The sequence below is a fragment of the Acromyrmex echinatior genome, unplaced genomic scaffold, assembly GCF_024713525.1.
Source record: "Acromyrmex echinatior isolate Ae372 unplaced genomic scaffold, ASM2471352v2 Scaffold42, whole genome shotgun sequence".
NCBI lineage: Eukaryota > Metazoa > Arthropoda > Insecta > Hymenoptera > Formicidae > Acromyrmex > Acromyrmex echinatior.
The window spans coordinates 3,247-25,172 of record NW_028259075.1 but is presented as its reverse complement, the minus strand read 5'-3'; the positions used below and the strand labels follow the sequence as shown (position 1 = coordinate 25,172).

Here is a 21,926-nt window from a genome sequence, read left to right as displayed (position 1 = left end):
ATGAATATTCGATAAAGTGAGAGCACCGGTGCACTCAAATTTTGATAAAAATATACTCAGCATTTTCTTGTGAAAATGAAACATCTACAAGAAAATCGCCGGGTTTTTAACCATTGCTCACGTATCGTGAATCACGTAAACCTTAGGTCTGTTCTATTAGCTAAGTTTCTGCATGGTTATATTTCTTCCTTTTTTTTCACATAGAAGAGAGAAAAAGAGGAAAGAGGAACAGTGCAAGAGTCAGCGAAAAACAATAAGACGCGCTTGCCTGTTTCTTCATATATGATGAATAGAGTATATAGGGGAGAAAGACGAGTGTAGCGGCGGAACCAGAATGTTGCTCAAGAGTCGAGTGATTTAAGTAGATGGGTAGAGATCATGGCCAATCAGAGAAGGGATTGCGCAGCTAAGGGACGTTCGGATTTCGCAGGATGGCATAGGCCGTGGATTCATGTCGAGGAGTAATTCAAGACGTCTAAAGTAAGGTGAAGTCGCTAATGCAACCTTCTGATGGTGCGGACTCTACGATGCTTCACGACTGGATATAGACGACTATGCCGGCATCTATCGTCCGGTTTCATACCAGCATTGACCTACGGTTACGCAGTCATCAGAGGCATGCATTAGCGTCTCAACAGTACTTAGGACCGTTTGAATAACGACCCAATGATATGCCAGACAACCATATATTGTTATGCCCGAGTGCGACGGACTAGCGGGAGGAGACCGCCAAGGCGCCATGTCCCGGCCAAATTACCAATTAGGATATAATGTCCATAGTGACCATCTCAAGCCTAGCGCGCACATCGTCGGATGCAGAAAATTCTTTATTTCGTGTTTCAACGATACTATATTCGATCTTCGAGTTTCTCCACAATCATATCACTGGCCTTCTATCACCAAGTCCCTTCAATTGCGATTGCGCCCTCACTCTCCCTCGCGGCTTCGCCCCCCTGTTTTTTCCGCCGGGGAAACGTAGCTTTGCTGTCCGCTCCCCCGCGCCTCCCCTTTTTTTTCCGCCTGCCTTTTCTCCACCCCCCTTTTTACCGTGCGGTCCGTTGGGATTTCATGGTGGCCCCTCCTTCCTTGTCTCCCCCCTTTCCCCTTATTTTTCCTGCGTTTTTTGACCCCCTTCCGCCTCCCTTTTCCCTTTCCTCCTCTTCCTTTTCTCTTTTCTTTTTCTCTCTTTTCTTCCCCCCTTCTTTCCTTTTCTTTCCTATTTCTCCCCTCCTTTCTTCTCTGTTCTCCAATCCAGCGGTGTTTTAAAATTTGGAACTGACTGGTCGAATTGGTCGATAGGAGGCTACCCACCATATGCGCTATGCAAGAATGTATTTCCCCCTATCCATACTCCATCGACTCGTAATGCCTTCGATGGACACCCCACGATCCCACTGATATTCTCTTGCAGCTTTTTGTGACCGGCTCTTTTCTAGAGAAATATTAAATTTAACAAAAGCTTTGGATACATAAATCAAGATTATATGCCTTCGTGCCTTTCATTTACTTTAGATTTCATTTCTTCAAATTAATAAAACAATATTTTAGTTTCAGTCAATAATACAATGTAACACCCTCGTCAAAAACGCGCAAAAAAAAGAATGACATTTCAATAGAAGAAAGAAATGACCTGCTAGACATCGTCTATAGAATATTTAAAGTATGTTCGCGACCCGTACATAATAATCACAATGATATTCCGAAGTAGATAAGAGAGATACTTAACAAAGAAACATATGTCTCTCAATAAAAATGGAAGACGCATCAGAGTTATTTAATAGCAAAATCACATGCATGATTTGATATATTTGCGATTTAATTGTTGATATACCTTAATTACGATCTTGATTAAAAAGATCGCGACGTATTACTCCCTCGAATCTTTGATGAGAAAATTTCTTAGAAAGATTCTCAATTCGTGTTATACTGTACATTAAAGATTGTGGCACTTGCAGATGCCAATTATCGTTTAATAGTAATAGATATTGGCGATGAAGGAAGGCGAAGGAATGGCGGTTCCAGCAAGTATATTCCAGTGTGCGTGCGCACGTGCGTGCGTGCGTGCGTGCGTGCGTGCGCGATAAATCCATTATAAATAAACCTATTATTATATTTTTAATGGGATGCTGGATATGTTAAATGCTTGTATGATGCTTTGGCATTTGTATATTTTCACGTAGAGTAGACTTTGAAGTACGCCATATTTATACCGTACTCGCTGTTGATCTTCTTCTAACCGAGAGAGAAAAGGCGTGGCCTCAACACGTTCAATCGTGCAACATGGCATCAGACGTTACTACGCAGATGCCAAGAGAGGTAAAGAACTCATATATACAGTATAATCACCCAGCAAACGAGAATGAAATGAATTGAAACGGATTCAGATTTTCAGAAATATTGATTCACGAATGTTAAAATGAATGCTTTTCAATCCTGAATGCATTTTTATTCGTTTATGAGAATTGCATGGAGCATATCTCTATGCTTTTCAATCTAAAAATAATATTAGCTTTTTCTGTGCATTGTGAATATTGTTCAATTCATAATTTGGAATAGAAAATGCAGTTTTACAATCCAATTGCATCCAATTGAATCTAATTGAATCCAACTGAATCCATTTAAATCCATAGAAAGTATTCGCTATTCAAAATACACATTCGGATAGAAGAAAATTTCAATCCATTTTAATCACATTTTTTATTATATAAAATATAAAATATAAATAAAATATATAATATATATTATAAAAAATATATAAAGAAATAAATACCATAAATGATATTATATATAACTAATTATATATAAAACTATAAATTATAAAATATAAATAAAACTATTTTATTATATAAAATAATAATTATTTTCTTTTCTTGCGGATCTCTACTCGAGTCGATAGAATTTGACAACCCTGGAAACAAGGCGAGTTGCCTTCCAAAATTCTCAAACTTTATTGCCTCGAGTATCATTTATCCTAGTTGGTCACCGAATATTGAATAAAGACAAAAGGTCGGAATTGCGAGGAAGTCAGGTCGGAAAAGTGAGATTCGCAGAGTAGAATTTTCGCAGAACAGAATGAATGCCTTGTACGGTTTTCGTGCTGAAAAGAATTCCGCGGTTTACCTGAAACTCGTAACATTTTTTGTATATTCCGGTTATCAAGCAGGCCAAAGATTCTGCAGTCAAGAATAGAAATTCCGAATATTGACAATAGAAGTGACCATTCTTGAAAGTTTACAGATTTTTATAATTTTTTTTTTTAAATACGTACAAGTTGATACTTAAAAGTTTTAAAATTATTAATTATGAGTCTAAAGTTAGAATTGTAAATAAAAATTACAAATTTTTGCAGTTTTTATTCATTTAAATTTATTCATTTCTGAAGTATATGTTTTTTTCTTATTAAAATAAAACCGCGTAGTCGTTTGTAGCCAGAGATTCTAATAGTCTCAAGAAATTATCATTTTTTTCTTTTCAAAGTTGCTAGATAAATAAACACTTAATTTAAATTAAATTGTTATAAATGGCTTAATGAAAATACATGTGCCTTTCTAACAATATAAACTTATGACATTCATATTTAAAGGCGTGTAAAGAATTTTGTATATTTTTTTATATAAGTCCCTAATTTGTAAAAATATCTTTAGATTTTCCGATTACCTTTACTATGTTGGATTATTTTGGAGGGAAGAGATTTTTACATAATTTGCGAGTTTATATAATAGAAGAAACATCAATCTTTAAAATCAGAACGTAATGTAATCTTGTACGACTTTTACATCTCGAAACGGCAATCTGTCTCTAAGAATGAAAGAGATTTCTACAAATCAACTAAAACATCTATTATTACATCTACATCTATTATTAAAAACATGTTTGATCTTTTCAAGATGTTGTGTATAAATTTGTATATTGTGTATATATGTGTTGCCAATTACTGTTAACAATCGATTATGTTCGAGATCGGTAATTCGAAAGAAAAGCAAGAATTCTTTCAGTCGACCGACATTAATTGTCATTGAACGCATGCATAAATTGAGTTCGTGATTTCATCTCGAGCATGATCTTAATCCTCATTAAAATCATCGAATTCGTCGTTCTTTGTTCCTTTTAAAAACAATTCGTTACACGCAAACAAGTTGTCGTTATCGGCAACGGACAATCGAAGGTTCTAGAACAATTCAATTCGCGCACGCGAGCGCCGCGCTCCGACGAATACGTCACGCGCTGTCACCAATCCCACGCACGGATCTTCTGTCGCGCATGACTGTTACGTTGAACGTCGCTAGAAAAGAATCCAAAGCGCCAATCAATTTTGTACACCTAATGCCACGTAATAATTACGATTGTGGCAAATTTTTATTGGATTTTTCCCAAAAGGGAAAGCTCAGGCCGAAAGCAATAAATGCTTCGATCTCGCCGTCCTCCTGCTTACTTCCAAAAAGTTCTTAGAGTTCTTAGAGTCATAATCTCGCTTCGTAAAATCGCCGTGCTAACCGTTTAGTGAAATCGCTATAAACCGAAACTTTCGAGAAGCTTCGAGGAAAATCGCTGAGATTTTCCATCACCGCGATTCCAAGCTCAATTTGGAAAAGGTGACCGCATTTAATATTCTGTTAATCTGATCTTTAATTAATTATATCTTTTGACTTTGTAACTGAATACATTAAAGAAATTCTTTTGTTAAATTAAATGAAACGGAGTTCTCTTCACTGTCGTGCATCATATCAACCTTGTGCCGTTTTCTCACTCTAATCTGTCCGCGCGGTGCGCTCTCGCACAGATTAAGAGGAATTTTTATCTCTGTGAATTCTTAATATTAAATTGAGTGAATCATCTAAGACAGTAAGATTTATATATTTCTACTTCTGATGGAACAATAAATAAAAAATTCAATTCATAGCATATATAACAAGAGATTAGAAGTTCAGGGACGTTCAGTTGTTGTATTCGATACTTCATGTTTAATACTACACTGATATATACTAACATTTACCGCAGGGCATTATGGATAAATTTATTTATGATAATTAATGTTCAAAATATATTGGAATCTCGATATGATCTCGAATTTATGAAGATTTTGTAATATAAAATAGCAGCGTTAATTTTATTACACTGAAGAGGACCTGATGTGAAAAACGATGATCGAAACGTCTGCATGTATGCAATTGTTAGTCTATAATAAACATATAAATATGATATAGTAACAACAAGTTCCTGCCTTTTTGGCAATTTGATTATTTGAATTTCATTCGTTGGAGTAATCCTATTACATTGTATTTAATTTTAAATAGCAAAAAACATTTTTTGTTTGTGTTAGAAACGATCCACTCAAATCCTTGTTAAAAGTTTGTGTTGAATTATCCGAGTTTTTTTAATTTAACATAATATGATTGGGTTATTTGAATAATTTGTGTTAAATTAAAATTTAACATTTCCTACTGTTAAAATAACATAATTCATAGATAAGTAAACATATAATGGAGTTTTAAAACATAAATTCTAATATTAAATGAATAAAATGTGTGTGTAGATTTAATAAATTATTATAAATGTTAATTTTATTGAAGAAATATGTTCAGTACAAGTTCCAGTTACAGTATATTTTATATGTAAAAAGGTACAAACATTTTTGTATTATTTCTTTGTAACAGTAAATATTTGTTAAATCTATATATTGCACATGTTAAATATCCCAGAGATATCATTTAAACTAAAATTGAGATTAAAGAATAGCATCTATTTTCAGTTAAATATAACATTATAAATGTGTCAATTTAATATAAAATTTGTTTTTATGTTATGTCAAAGTTTTATGCTTCTTGTGTTCAGTTTTTACATAATATTTGTATCACTTTCTAATATATTTATTAGATTAACACAAAAATTTGAGTGGATCCCTTGAGACATGTAAATTGTACATAATTTAACACAAATTTTTTTACTCTGTATATATGCAATTCTCTTTGTTAATTGAATATTTAAATTCAGATGTAAGACATATTAATCAGAATGAAATCACGAATCTGATGGTCGATAATAAACATGCAAAAAAAGAGGAAAACAATGCGACATTTATAAGAACGTTGAAAAAAAGAAACCTTCATGGAGAACCTTTATATATACAGCGAAAAAGGCTTTCCGTAACGACTTCAGTATTTGACGGATCAGGGAAACGAAATTAAAAACACATCTGATAATCATAATTTATTTAAAAAAATAGAAACTTATAGAAAGAAGAATCTCGATATTCTACTCTTGAAATTCAACAATGTTCTTACGAAAAGAAAAATGCATTAGTAAGAGAAATACAAATAGGACGTGGCTATTCAACATTTAATATTAGGATTGGATAGAATGACTTCTTTTTAATATATAACATGGGATCATAAATCTTCACGTGCGATACGTATACATGTCTACAGAAAAATCAAACAATAAAATCAAAAAAAAAAAAGAAAAAGAGACGTAATTTTTTGACGGCCTTTGATATTGTCAATAACTCGCGATACTTTTTTTCCAAGCTCGTACTAATTCCATTTGATACTACATTACTTCGTTAAATATCATACTTTGTCAGGAGAATATTTTTGTTACCATGTGAAACGATCGTTACTTGACAAGAAAAAAGAGAGAAAGAGAATGAAAGAGAGAGAAAGAGAAAACAATTGGTATGGTGAATCGACGAGTATTTTATGGGAGTGTCAGTCGATTAGCGAAAGGGATGCTTTCGGCATCAGATGAGAAGTCGATTCTTTAATTCTCCGGGAACTATACGGAACTATGTATTTATATACACCAGGGTAGGTTGTCTTTTCTCTCGCTCTCTCGCAAAAGCCATCGGCCTCTCTCTCGCTTTCCTCCCTATACCTTCGTCCTAATATCTAGTACATAAGATGGCAGAGTCCCTCACTCTCCTTTCTCTCTCTCTCTCTCTCTCTCTCTCTCTCTCTCTCTCTCTCTCTCTCTCTCTCTCTCTCTCTCTCTCTCTCTCTCTCTCTCTCCATCTCGCCTTCAATTGCCGTTCTTCCTTCTTCTTCCTACCTCTTTTCCACCTCGTAGGGTGTGTAGGGTGGCGAAGAACATGCTTTGGGAGAGCGATGCAAAGAGAGAATCCGCGACATAGAGAGCAACGGAGAAAAAGAAAGATCGGTACCGAAAATGGAAAAGAGAAACGGAAAACCGATGGATAAAGGAAGATGTGGGGAGATGTGGGGGACAGCTGCAGGCCATACGAGGAAGATTATTAAACGATGCGGGCGAAAGAGAAATCGAGACGACCTTCGGCGTGGTCCGCGACTTCGCCCCAGCAGCGTTCGTTCCACCGCAACCCTCTTCAGTATTCATATAATTTTATTTTAAAAAATCGAAGTGACCTTTTATCTCTTCGGCGTTCCCATCTAGAAAAAAACGTGTTCAAAATACGTTGCTTTTGAAATCATTTTACTTGTATCTGACATTTCTCGGCATCCTTTGTACTTTTGGAAATATTTCAATATGAAATTTAATACATTTTAATAAAATAGCATACTCTGTATTTTTTCTTCATCTGTTAGTTTAATGTACTAAAGTAAGTATGTGATATGAAGAAATCAATAGTTTACGACATATTTTATACCTTGTTCGAGCATATATTAACATAAAATGTTAAATAACTCGTAAACTATTAATTTTTTAATAATCGTATCTTAATACTTTTATGAAGAATAATGAAATGAATCAATTGGTGGAAAGAAAACATTTAGTTGCTTAAAAAAAATATGTATGCAAAATGTATTAGGTGTTGGAATTAATTCGTAGCGTTTTACAAGAGATGGCACAAGCAGTACACTATTTCGTTGTTACCTATAGTTCTGTATACATTGTAAACATCTATCATAGGACGTCATTTGCCGTACATAACCTTTCTTGAAATCATAAATAACAATACTGTATAATTCATTGAATATGTCAAAATTTGTGCCAGATAAAGTGTTTTTGCGGGGAGTTTTGCTTCATTACTTTAATATGAACAAAAGTGCAGCTGAAGCTCATCGTATTTTAGTGGATGTGTATAGTGAACATGCTCTGGCTGAGCAAACGTGTAGGAAGTGATTTGCACGTTTTAAAGCTGGTGATTTCGACTTGGATGACAAGGAGCGACCTGGTCAGCCGAAAAAATTTGAAGATAACGATTTGCAGGCACTGCTCAATGAAAACTCATGTCAAACACTTAAAGAATTATCTACGTCATTGGAAGTTGACTTCTCAACAATAGGAAAACGTCTTAAAAGTTTGGGCATGATCCAGAAGGAAGGACATTGGGTCCCATATGAATTGAAACCAAGGGATATTGAGAGACGTTTTCTCACGTGCGAACTGCTGCTTCAACGGCAGAAAAGAAAAGGTTTTTTGCATCGGATTGTTACCGAAAAGTGGTGACGAAAAGTGGATCCATTATGACAATCCAAAGCGCAGAAAGTCATGGGTTAAGCCCGGCGAACCATCAACATCAGTGGCAAAGCCCAATATCCATGGCTCAAAGCTCCTGCTCTGTATTTGGTGGGATCAGAAGGGTGTCATATACTACGAACTGCTAAAACCGCATGAAACCGTTACTGGAGATCTCTACCGACGGCAACTGATGCGCTTGAGCCGTGCATTGAAGCAAAAACGGTCGGAATACTTCGAAAGACACGATAAAGTCATCTTGCTGCACGACAATGCTCGCCCACACGTTGCAAAACCGGTAAAAACATACCTGGAAACACTTAAATGGGAAGTGCTACCGCACCCGCCGTATTCTCCTGATATTGCACCTAGCGACTACCACTTGTTTCGATCATTAGCTCATAGCTTGTGCGAGCAGAAGTTCACATCTTACGAAGATTGTACAAAATGGTTCGATTCCTGGATTTCATCTAAAGATGAACAGTTCTTCCGACGCGGTATTCATTCACTGCCCGAAAGATGGTCAAAAGTAGTAGAAAGTGATGGGAAGTACTTTCATTAATGTATTTTTTAATGCTCATGTGAAATAAATAACATTCTTTCATTAAAAAAACGCTACGAATTAATTCCAACACCTAATATAATTTTTTAAATTAGTGATTCTGTATTTTCTTTTCACCAATTGATTCATCTCATTATTCAATTCATGTAAAAGTTTTAAGGTACGATTATCAAAAAATTAATAGTTTACGAGTTATTTAATATTTTATGTCAACATATGCCACAATAAAATATAAAATATCTCATAAATTGATTTTTTGATGTCTTTACCTTAATACTTTTATATGCAGAATAATTAGAGGAATCATATTGTGTAAAAAGAATCATACAATTTCATTTAAAAAAATAGAGGTTATCTTCATATCTTTTTGACATCATCACTTAGAAAAAATTCAATATGATCAAAATACGTTTCCTTTGAAACGTATTTCCATACTTTCCAGTTTCTTCTGAAACATTATTTCCTATCATGAATATGATGCTTCTATCATGCTACTATGACGCTGATAAATATTCTGCCAGATACGCTCAATATATATAGAATTGAAAGTAATTGACTAATTTTTTTGTAATTGTTGTTGATGTGTACAAACATCTCAAAAATACACATAAAAAAGAACAATACGTTAAATTCGTAATGTTGGTTGTTATAACCTTTTTGAGTTATTTATTTTTTAATAATTTCTATATGTCAGCTTTGCTTCTTCACAATATGTTGTTAATTAAACTAAAACATTGTAGTTAAATAACTTAATTCTTGAAAATGTATTAAATTTGCCTAAAATTTAATTCATTATTTACTATGTTCACATTCTAATGTATATGCTACAATATATTATGAAATTTAAAAAATAGATTAATTTTTGCACATATGAAGTTAAAAATATTGAAATATCGTTAAACGAATATCATTAAACAGATAGGTTGCTCTTTGATATCTGCGACAATGAAATATAATTGATATTTTATAATAATTTTTTTTTGTTTGCGTAGGAGGAGAAAATCTCCGCAGCGCCCTCTCTCGTGGGGGAGCCGGATGAGACACCCATCAGTGGGGCGGGGGGGATGCCCAGCAGTCCGCACCACTGGGTGCCGGATTCGACCGCCCCGTGATCTGGAGGATACACCGGAACGGCCGCCTATCGACTAAAAAACTGCTCCTTGTCCTAGCATTACCTCCATGCATATATGTGATTGCCCCGGAACCACCAACCGGTATTACTTCAGGGCACTCACGATGCCAACGGGATGGCTCCCACCGCACGCACGGGAACATCCTTTAATATTAACTAAACTATATTTACATATATACACATTATTTACAAAGATATATTTCCGCTACGAAGAGGATCCCGTGAAGGAATAGAAGGCACAGGAAGAAGTATCGACTCCCTCCAATTCCTCTCTCGATACCTCTCCGCCTCTTCCTTTCTTTTCATTACTGTCTCGCAGAAATTTGCGAATGCAGTCCAGGCTTTAGAGGAGCACATGATGGCCCCAATCACCAAATTATACTCTCGGTCTAGATCTAAATCCAGACCGAGAGCCACAAACAAATTTCCTCTCTCCACCCTCTGCCCGCTCACGAAGGGCAGTGAAGGAGGGTATGCACGGCATTATCAATAGCAGCACCACAGTGCTGGCAAATTGGAGTCTCCGCCTTTCTAATCTCGTATAGATAGGCCTCAAAACATCCGTGACCCACAATGACCTGGGTCATCCTAAAAGTAAGGCCACCATGAGTCCTCCTCATCCACCTCGTCAGTCCTACGACAGCCCCCCCGAACAACAGCCCCAGCGTTTCGGGGAAGCTCTTCGAGCCGCCTATTCCACCTAACTACAGACCTCTCCGTTTCCTCATCGCGAATATGGCCCATCGTCCTGGGAGCGATGAAACCATTTCACTCTATGTAAGCTCGCCGCTTCAAATAAGATCGTCTTAGACGATCAGCAAGCAGATCGAACGGGACTAGTCTCGCGAATATTAGTGACGCCTCATAGGAGATAGTTCTATAATCCCTTATAATCCTAAGTGCCAGCTGTTTTTGCAGTCTAGCCGCGTCACGTCGAATGGTGCGATCCTTCGCTACCGCTTGGGTCCACACAGGAGATCCATATAAAACGACAGACATAACGACGCTGGCATATACCCGACGCCTGCACTCCCCAGGACCTATATTGGCCGTTAATTTGTCAATGGCCTCTGCCATCCTCAGAGCCCTGGGAAAGAGTCGACGAAAGTGTTCTCGAAAGGACTACTTAGAGTCTAACACCAATCCTAGGTACAGGGTCCGGCAAAATGATCTCCCACATTTTAATCTTTAATAAAAACGCCATTGTAAATGCTATTTAGATTTTATTTTTATTAACTGAAAATTTATGCTATGCCATTTGTTTTTATTGAGTTTTGAAAATTACAGAGTCCAAGTGGCGACCATTTTTTTCGATACACATTCGAAGCTGATTTCTAAAAGTTTCCATCACTCGAGCAATAATTTGAGGCGATATTCTTGTAATTTCTTGGTGTATTGCTGCTTTCAATTCGTCAATGATTCGGGGGTGGTGTTGAAAAACCTTCGCTTTCAGGTAGTCCCAAAGGAAAAAGTCGCATGGGGCAAGATCGGGTGAACGCACAGGCCACCCAACATCTCCACGTAACGAGATTACGCGTCCTGGAAACATTTCCCTTAAAACGTCCATTGTCCTTCTTGCCGTATGAGCCGTAGCTCTATCCTGTTGAAACACATCCGAATGTTCAAGTTCTCTAAGTTTTGGTTCCAACTGAACGGCTAGGAAATCGTTCAACTGCTTCTCTTACAGCTGCAACATTTTCAGGTGTCCAAACACTTCTGGGTCTACCAGTTGATTTTCTTTTTAAATCTGAACCTGTAGCTCTAAAATTTGAAACCCACAACAGTATTGTTTTGCGATCTAGAACTGGAGCATGTCTACCAAACGCGAAGTGAGTACGAAAAGTTCTTTGCATCGTAATCACAGATTCGTTACTTTTCATAAATGTTTCGATAACGAAGGCACGATGCTCGCCCGTCCAATTCATGACGACAAAAATGAAATGGCAAGGCGCGAGCTACCAACTGACTACGCTAAGCTCACCCTCTCTTCAGTGGTTCGGAGACAGTGGCGGCAAAATGTGGGAGATCATTTTACCCTGTATTTCATCGGAGACAATTCGACTTTTCTTTCGACCGCATCTCCTATTCTAATGCTTGCATTCAGTACCTCACACATGAATGCTATGGCTTCCGTTTTGCCTATCGACACCTCGAGACCTAACCGCTTGATCGCCCCGACTACAACAGCCGCCTCGCGTACGGACGGCCCTCTCACTACCAAAAGAATATCATCCGCGTAGCACAAAACGGAACAACCCAACGACAAGCCTACACGCAAAACGGAGTCGTATCCGACATTCCAAAGTCGGTCCCAGGACCGAACTCTGAGGAACTCCGCGCATCATAGGGGATCTTGCATACCTATCGTCCCTGTCTATGTAGGACCATTCTGGATAGCCATCTGTCCAGATAGCTATCCATAATGCGCCGGAGTTATCTCGGAACCCCCTTTTCCACTAGCGCATCTCTGATAACAGGCCACGAGAGGGAGTTGAAGGCGTTGGCTATATCAAAAGACACAGCCAACATCATCTCCCTATCCCGCACCCTATCATCCACTATCGCACGAAGCTTCCATATGGCATTTAGCGTCGATTTTTGCGATTTGAATCCGAATTGAGATTCCGAGATACCCCCAGACTCATCCAGACACTGCGTCAGTCGGTTGCAGATAATCCTCTCTAGCAGATTTCCTGCTTCACTCAGAAGACAGATTGGCCTGTAGGACGACGGCGCCCGATCAGGCTTCTTGAGCAGCACCAACCGCGCCATTTTTCCAACTGGATGGAAACACCCCCTCCCTGAGACACGCCGTAAAGCAGCTTATCCAATGCTTGACCAAGATATCACACGTACCGATGATCCCATCAGGATCAGGAGCCCTACCAATGTTCATTCTGGCGAACAAAGTCTTGATCTCCTCGCCAGTTATAGCCAAGGCGTCATCCCACTGGACGGGGAGGCGGCAACATCCATCCCCCCCGCACCAGGAGGGAATAACGCCCCGATCACTTCTCGCACGACTCCTGGAGGGAGAGACTCGATAAGTCGAGACGCACCCATCCGCAATTTATTGAGCTCTATACGATACATGCCCCATGGATCCTTATCAAGAGTATCGAGAAGATCCCGCCATAGGTTCATCTTCGACCTCCTAATAGCCCCCCCTGAGTGCCTTTCTTCCTTCTTTCAGTTCAGACTAGAGACCTCGGACCATCTCGGAGTCATGGTACCTTCTATGTTGTCTTAATAATTTTCTCCGAATTCGTACACAACGGACCCGGAAATCAGCGATCTTCTCATTCCACCAATAAACCGACGGTCTACCGGTGGCCCTCAAACGCAATATCGAGACGCCCGAGATCTCTGTCAACGCCGCATTCAGCCCATCAGCCAGGGATTCCGCCGCCACATCCCCATGAAGAGGAGAGGACCAAGCCTTTATGTTGGCTGGCGCGCTTAATAGATCCATATTGACCCTACCAATACTCCACCGTGGAAAGTATTTGTTCCCATCAGTTCTCCTTAGAGAACCGACTATTCTCTCCTGTACCCTCATAAGGACGTAACGGTGATTCGAAAGAGACTCGACATCTACCGCAACGCGCCAATCGCTAACTCTGCGAGCCGTCGAGGACGAGGTCCACGCATGACGCCCCACGCGGGTGCACGCAAGTGGGCACAAAACCACTGTTTAATAGGACCAGGTCCAAACCCCCTGCCCAGCCTGACAAAATTCTACCTCTCCGGTTCACATCGAGTCCCAAAGTACCTGGCATTCAAAATCAACAAAGGTCTTTGACTGCACGACAGGATGCGAGCACCCAAATCGTGCAGTCCCCTTTCAAAATCCACGTCCGGCAGGTTGGGGGAGAAGTAATAGCTAAAAACTATCATCCTTCCCCATTCAACCGCAACGAAACCCTTCCCCCTAAATAAAGGCGCACACGGAACGTCCGCATAAGAATACTGCCAGATCAAGGCAGCAGTCGGCGGAACATCCAACGAGAAGAGCCAACGTCCGTCATTTGTCGAATGCGGCTCCGAAACTGCCATGAGTCCAAGTCTCTCTTCCTCACACACCCGCGCAATCAGATCCTGCGCAGGTCGCGACCGGTTCACATTGATTTGTCCAATGCTAGCCATTGGACAAATCAACTTCCATCCACTCCTCCTTAGGGGGAACATCTTCCGACACAGGGACAATTGATTCCTCTTGCTCATGACCCCTTCTATCGTTACCACTCGTCTCAGCAGCCACTATCATTCGCTTCGGACTGTTATAAGGAACGCATCCCTCTCCGCCAGCCCTGTGCCCAGCCGGCAGGTTTCTAATAGGACATACCGGACAGTGAGGCGGAGTCCTACAACCAACAGCAGTGGCCCTCTTTACCACAGTTAAAGCATCCACCGCTCCTGTCCACAGCGCTCCAGCAGCGCTCTTATCCATAGCCCTGGTGTGACCCACCGCGAAGCACTTGTAGCACTGCAGCCTTCTTCTCACTAGTGGTATCATGCGCACTCACGACCTACACGCAAACTACCCTCCCTCTGCAGCAGTTCAGTACATGTCACAGGGCACTGTAACCACGCCGTGTTGAGGCCGTCCCTACCAGGTCTCAATGAGCCTACACGGATGTCACTCAATTGCATCTTCCCTCGTGCCGCGACAATCTCCTTGATTTCCTCAGCAGTCACCGATTCGTCCAGATCAAGAAGACGGAATTCAGTCTTCCTGACCGGGCGCACCATCTTCACCTCCTTTCGGTCCTTGAACAGGGAGCTAAGCTTATCTGCTAAGAAATCCGCCTTAGGTCCAGAATCCTCTCAAGCAGAAGACCGGTCTGTGCCTTCCTAACCTTAGAATTCGTAATACTAAGTTCATCCAGCGAGATTCCAGATCTTGCATCTCAGATCACTTCCGCGTACGTAGGGCCTCCTTCCTCACAGCGAATGAGGACCACAGCCGAGTTCGGCCTCTGCGTCCCAGCACGAGGAGACCGCACGCTGAACCCCGAGTCCCACATGGGAACGAGCACTAGATCAGGAGGCTGCAGCCCCATAAGAATCATCACGCGTCAGAGCACCAAATGTAACGTCCTTTCTCACTGCGGCAACAATACCACCACCACTGTCGGATACCTCCGCCACAGGAGCTGATGTCGTCACCCTTTTCAGAGATGATCTCTTTGCCCTTTTTTCTCCTCTTCTTCTTTCTTCTTTCTGGAACAGTCCTCCAGGCTTCGCCCTTATCGGGGTCAGAAGAAGGAAGCCAGTCTCTAGAATTTATTTTTCGTCCTCTTGAATCCTCGTTTTCGTTGGCCATAGAAGAAGCAATAATGCGTTCCTCTTTGTCCATCAATTTTCTACGCACTGTAGAGTTCTCCGGAATCCTCCTAGAGATTCCTCTCAGGGAAGGACGATGAACCGGAGGTATGTACTCTATCTCACGAATCGTATGAAACTCGCGAGAAGGCCCAGACTCCAGAAAGTCAGGATCATTCACGTCATCAGTCTATCTTCGACTGTCTCCCTTCACCATTCTCCGAGTTAGGAGTTCTCGACACAGGTTCCTAACCTCATCCCTAAGGCTGTCTCTGTCCACTTGAATCGCCTTCATCTGCCTTTTCAAAGTCGTGATCTCTCGCTCCAACTCCAAAATCTGCTGCCCATAATCTCCGCAGGCTCTTGAGAGCAGCAGAATTCGCCGCCAGGTGCTGGACCGTCTGCCTAGCCACTTCAACGCCGATAATTATCGACCGGCGGAGATCCCTCTTCATGGAAGTCGTTCTCCTCCGATTACTACTCGCCGTATCCAGGACCTTCAGAGTCTCCGTCATTATAGTTTTTGGCGACATCTGTAGGAACAGGTGTTCGAGATCGGTAATTCGAAAGAAAAGCAAGAATTCTTTTAGTCGACCGACATTAATTGTCATTGAACGCATGCATAAATTGAGCTCGTGATTTCATCTCGAGCATGATCTTAATCCTCATTAAAATCATCGAATTCGTCGTTCTTTGTTCCTTTTAAAAACAATTCGTTACACGCAAACAAGTTGTCGTTACCGGCAACGGACAATCGAAGGTTCTAGAACAATTCAATTCGCGCACGCGAGCGCCGCGCTCCGACGAATACGTCACGCGCTGTCACCAATCCCACGCACGGATCTTCTGTCGCGCATGACTGTTACGTTGAACGTCGCTAGAAAAGAATCCAAAGCGCCAATCAATTTTGTACACCTAATGCCACGTAATAATTACGATTGTGGCAAATTTTTATTGGATTTTTCCCAAAAGGGAAAGCTCAGGCCGAAAGCAATAAATGCTTCGATCTCGCCGTCGATCCTCCTTGCTTACTTCCAAAAAGTTCTTAGAGTTCTTAGAGTCATAATCTCGCTTCGTAAAATCGCCGTGCTAACCGTTTAGTGAAATCGCTATAAACCGAAACTTTCGAGAAGCTTCGAGGAAAATCGCCGAGATTTTCCATCACCGCGATTCCAAGCTCAATTTGGAAAAGGTGACCGCATTTAATATTCTGTTAATCTGATCTTTAATTAATTATATCTTTTGACTTTGTAACTGAATACATTAAAGAAATTCTTTTGTTAAATTAAATGAAACGGAGTTCTCTTCACTGTCGTGCATCATATCAACCTTGTGCCGTTTTCTCACTCGAATCTGTCCGCGCGGTGCGCTCTCGCACAACAGGTATGTAATCTCGTCAACCTCTGCCTTTTGTCTATAGGACAGAGCATCGTCCAATGGACACTCCTGTAGCTTCCTACGCTTCCCAACCTGATGATCTCTCTTGGTGATTTTTAAAAAGTCCATTCTATCCAAAACGTCATCATTATAGTCCATTCTATTCGCTCCCATCTTAGAGAGCGATCTAGAACCAGGAACGTTACTTCCCTTCGGCTTCCGTCCCCTTTTCTCCCCTCTAGGCGCCACAGCATCGGTTGACGCCATTGATTCCATTGATATGCTGGACACTTTCGAACTCTCGATGATTATCGGGGCATCCGATGTCTCAACAGCGGTGACAGATGAATTAAGGATATCACCGTCCACAACTCGTATCCGCAACTCTCTCGGAATACGCACGTTTGAGACGATTACAGACTTTTCAGTGCCGTTCTTCTCATCTGTATCCTGATTGCCAATTATTAGCACGCTTTGGAGGTTGCACAAGATAGAGCATCGGGCAACTTCTCCAAAACGACAGCAGGTTTTCGCCGCTCTCAGCGTACTTAGCCTAGTAGTTGAACCAGAGGGTGTTTCACATATCCCCCAATCAGCCTGTTTATCCTTAGCGGATTAACTATATCGGTCGCGGAGCCCGCCGGCAACCCCACGACTTGCTCCTGGCATGATTCCCCCGAAGGGGTCAATCGCCTGGGAGCGCGGACACTATCCCCGGGAAACTGTGACGGGGATCCGAACTCCCGTCTTGTCGTATCCTTATTTGAACTATTCATGTTGTATAATTTTGCCGGCGATGAGACAGAAGCCAAGTGACTCACCGGCAGATCACCCAGCCCACCTCTATCCAGTTCTCGCGGCACTATCAACGCGGACAACCACACAATAGCAAGGATGACACCATTAAGCGGCCGGCAAAGGTATACCACAAGCTAGATGTTAAGCTTACCTTTGTCCATCAACAATTTCACAAAAGACATCTCACACACAGATATAGTTTATTCTTGGCAATAAAATTGGAATGGTACTCACCAACTACTGCCAAGCTATTCCAGCACACCACCAAGATAGAGAACAAACAGCAAAACAGCGGGCTAAACCACATCTTGGAGTATATCTTCATCAGATCTCGCAATGAAAAAGTCCCAGTTCATGAAATCTATGGCCATCTCGATCTCAGTGCTCACACGAAGAGAGGTCCCTATCAGGATTCAATGAACGTCACTAACAAATAAAAACTCTAACAAAGCACTAGAATCCACAAGATGAAGTCACCAGGTCACTACGCGACGCGAAAAAATCCAACGAGCGGGCACTAAAGGATCAATATCGATCCCAATTGATCCATCAATGTATAATAGGACAATGTATAATAACCAATTTCGCGGGAAGAAGCATGCCGCACGTCAGTTCCACGTCACTAGCCAACATCTCAAGATTACCGTCATCCCCCATAGTCATCTGTCTTATCCACAAAAGTAATAGTCTACGCACTATACATTGTTAACTCTATGTACACTATATACATTGTTGTTTAATATTTAGAGTTAAACATACTCACACAGTCACTAGCGTCTTTGCGCTCTGACCTTGGCTGTTGAATGATTCTCCCATCACCCATTTATCTCGTGGCCGCGCACCTCTACCATGAGATAGGGGGACCTTTTATAGAGGGCCCAACTCATCGTCCAAGAGGTCGGGTGTAATCTCGGACGCTCGATCTCTTCCAGTGATGCAAGGGAAGAGATTACGAGAGCTCAGGCACCGCGGGTTCACTAACCCGTAGTGGAATCATATCAAGATGCATCCAGGAATGCCGGATCGCATCCGAGATGATCCCACCCCCTGCAGGGGATATTTTATAATAATGTCTTAAGTTTACTTATCCATTTAATAAAATTTATGTGAGTATCCGAACTATTAATAATGTTAGTATATATTTAACGCTTATTAATTATTTATTTAAATTAGATTTTGCAGTTTATATTGCAAATAAAGCAGACAAAAGTAGAAATTGGCTTAGGACATTACTATTTTGGATATAATTTTATCTGCGAGGTATGTCCTCTTTTAAATAAAAATATAAAAGTATATAATAAACGTATATATATATATATATATATATATATGTGTGTGTGTGTATATATATGCACAATAACTCTGTCCATTTAAAATATTTTCTGCTACTTTTAATACGTAATAATATATTTATTGAAGTTGTATAGAGTGTATACTATAACATTCTTTTATGGATAGAGGCGTTTCGATGATTTTAAGGTCATCTCCTCTTTTTTAATGGAATTCTATAATTTTTTTTATACAATATAATATCTCTGAGTATTCTGCACATAAAAGTACTAAGATAGTATATCAAGAAACCAATAATTTACGAGACATTTTATACTTTATTTTGACATAATGTTGACATAAAATAACTTATAAACAATTCATTTTTTTATAATCGTTAATATAATTTTATAATAATTTTGTATAACCTTAATACTTTTATGAACAGAGTATTGATATGAATAAATTGGTGGAAAGAAACACATAGTTGCTTAAAAAAATATATGTATGTAAAAAGAACAATTTTTTAAATAAGCAACTAGTTATTTTCTTTCATTCAATTGATTTATCTCATTATTCTGTTCATAAAATTATTAAGGATTACAAAAAATATTAATAATTTACAAGTTATTTAATATTTCATGTCAATATATGTATATGCCAGAATAAAGTAAAAAATATTTCGTATACGAGATTGGTTTTTTGATACCACTACTTTAATAGTTTTATATGCAGAAGAATTAGAGAAAACATATTGTTTAAAAAAATTATTATATACATTTCCATTTAAAGAAGTGGAAGTAATCTTGAAATCTTCGAAAAGCCCGCACCCATAGAAAAACTATTAGTATATTGTACCCCTCTTGATGCTATACAACTTCAATAAATATATTATTTCTAAAAATAGCGAAACATTCTAAGAATAGAGTTACTGCCCCATCCTGTATATATATATATATATACACACAGTGCAACAAATATGTTCCCAGACACGAACCACATCTCAGCAACCAGTGGCGACATCTGTGCGTTCAAACATGCATTTTAAAGGTTGAACATTTTGCTATCATCTGTCAAAGTTTCATTCATTTTGGTTGACATATAACGAAGATATGACAGTTCATGTTAAACAAGATTTTGGTCGAGGTAAAAATTTTAATATGGAACAAAGAGCAGTGATTAAATTTAACGCAAAACTTGGTAAAAGTACATCAGAAACATTCCGATCGATGCAACAAGTTTACGGTAGTCAATGTCTAGGTCGTACAACTTTTTGAGTGGCATAAGCGTTTTTTGGAAGGCAGAGAGACTCTTGAAGATAACAAAAAATCAGGACGGCCAATTTTGGTTCGAACACCCGAAATGATCGAAAAAGTACGTGATTTTGTTGCAAACGATCGCAATGCATCACTAAAAATGATGGAGAAGGCTTTAAATATCAGTAGAGAAACGATTCGAACCATATTACATGAAGATTTGGGTAAAACGAAGGTTTGTGCGAAGTTTGTTCCACATACATTAAGAAGCGATCAAAAATCAGCGAGAATCAATTATTCCAGAGACATCGTTGCAGTCGCAGAAAATAATCCAAACTTCATAAAATCAATTGTTACGGGTGATGAAATATGGTGTTTTCAATATGATTCAGAAACTAAGCGTCAAAGTGCGGAATGGAAGTCAAAAAATTCACCACAAGCAAAAAAAGTACGAAAAGTTCCATCAAAAATCAAAACAATGCTCATCACATTCTTTGATAGCATAGGTATTATCCACAAAGAGTTCCAACTGGCCAAACAATTACTGGTGCATATTATCTCGAAGTTTTAAAGCGATTGATGGGCAGAATTCATCGTATTCGCCCCGAATATCGTGATCCAGAAAATTGGTCTTTGTTGCATGATAATGCACCGAGTCACACTTCATTGATTGTCCGTCAATGTTTGGCTCGAAAACGTGTTGTCTCTGTGTTAAACCATCCACCGTATTCACCTGATTTGGCCTCCTGCGACTTTTCATTATTCCCAAAATTGAAATTGAAATTGAAAGGACGCTTTTTTGATGACATTCCGATCATCCAATCAGCTTCTACACAGGCACTAGAGGCAATTCCGTAAACTGAGCTAGAACCTGCATTTGAATCACTATTGAATCGCTGTAACAAGTGTATTGAAACCAGAGGAGAATATTTTGAATAATAAAACCAAAAAATATGCATATTGTTGTTTCAATTATGATTTTCAGGCCCTGTCCGGGAACATATTTGTCTGTGTATATATATATATAATAAAATAAATGCGTATGTAAAATAAAACGTTCTAGATATTCTTTACAAATATTTCTTTTAAATTTAACTCTTTTGCTCCTAATGCCGGCTATGTCTGGCATTCACAAAGCGATTCGTATAGACGAACGCTAGCTATAGCTAGCATTCGCGAAGTAATTTATTCTGTTCCTTATAATAAGAATTACGCCAAATCATCTCGTACAGCCGTATATAACCAAGTGTAACAGTGATTTTGTCAAATGATATATATTTAAACATAATTAGTAGTAGTAGTATATTGCTGTCTATAATGCTACTGGCATGAAGGGAATAATTAAAACACGGTTTACAAAGAAATTATAATCATTTTGTTTTAAGGAACAGTTTCTTTTTTTTTATACATGTCAAGGTGACGTTATTTAGGCGTAAAACATAATTTTAAATGTCAAAAACTATATGATGTATACTTTTCGTGTTGGGTCCCGATCAGTGGTATTCCGGTGGACCGCTTTCTGAGCAAAAAGGTTAATAAAACTGTTTCCATTAAGTATAATGGTAGCATACTTTCTCAGAGCCCTATAGTAGTCCAGTTATTGTATCAGTCGACATAAGTCATGCAAATATGCTGTATTGCTTTATGTCGTTGTATTGTTTCTTGTAGTGAATTGGAATATGTATCATGGCTAATGAGAAAACGTCTTCTCTTTCCATCGTCAACATAATTTTTAAAGAAATGTATAGAAATTTTGAAAGTTATACCAATAGAATTA

The 21,926-nt window shown here is 39.3% G+C and overlaps 1 long non-coding RNA gene across 1 annotated transcript; it reads left to right on the top strand.

The window, feature by feature from the left end:
- Nucleotides 1–9,846: 9,846 nt before the first annotated feature.
- On the top strand, nucleotides 9,847–18,840 carry LOC147906403 (uncharacterized). The gene is made up of 2 exons (XR_015548429.1): nucleotides 9,847–17,746; nucleotides 17,818–18,840. It is a non-coding gene; the product is annotated as an uncharacterized LOC147906403 (long non-coding RNA).
- The last annotated feature ends 3,086 nt before the right edge of the window (nucleotides 18,841–21,926 follow it).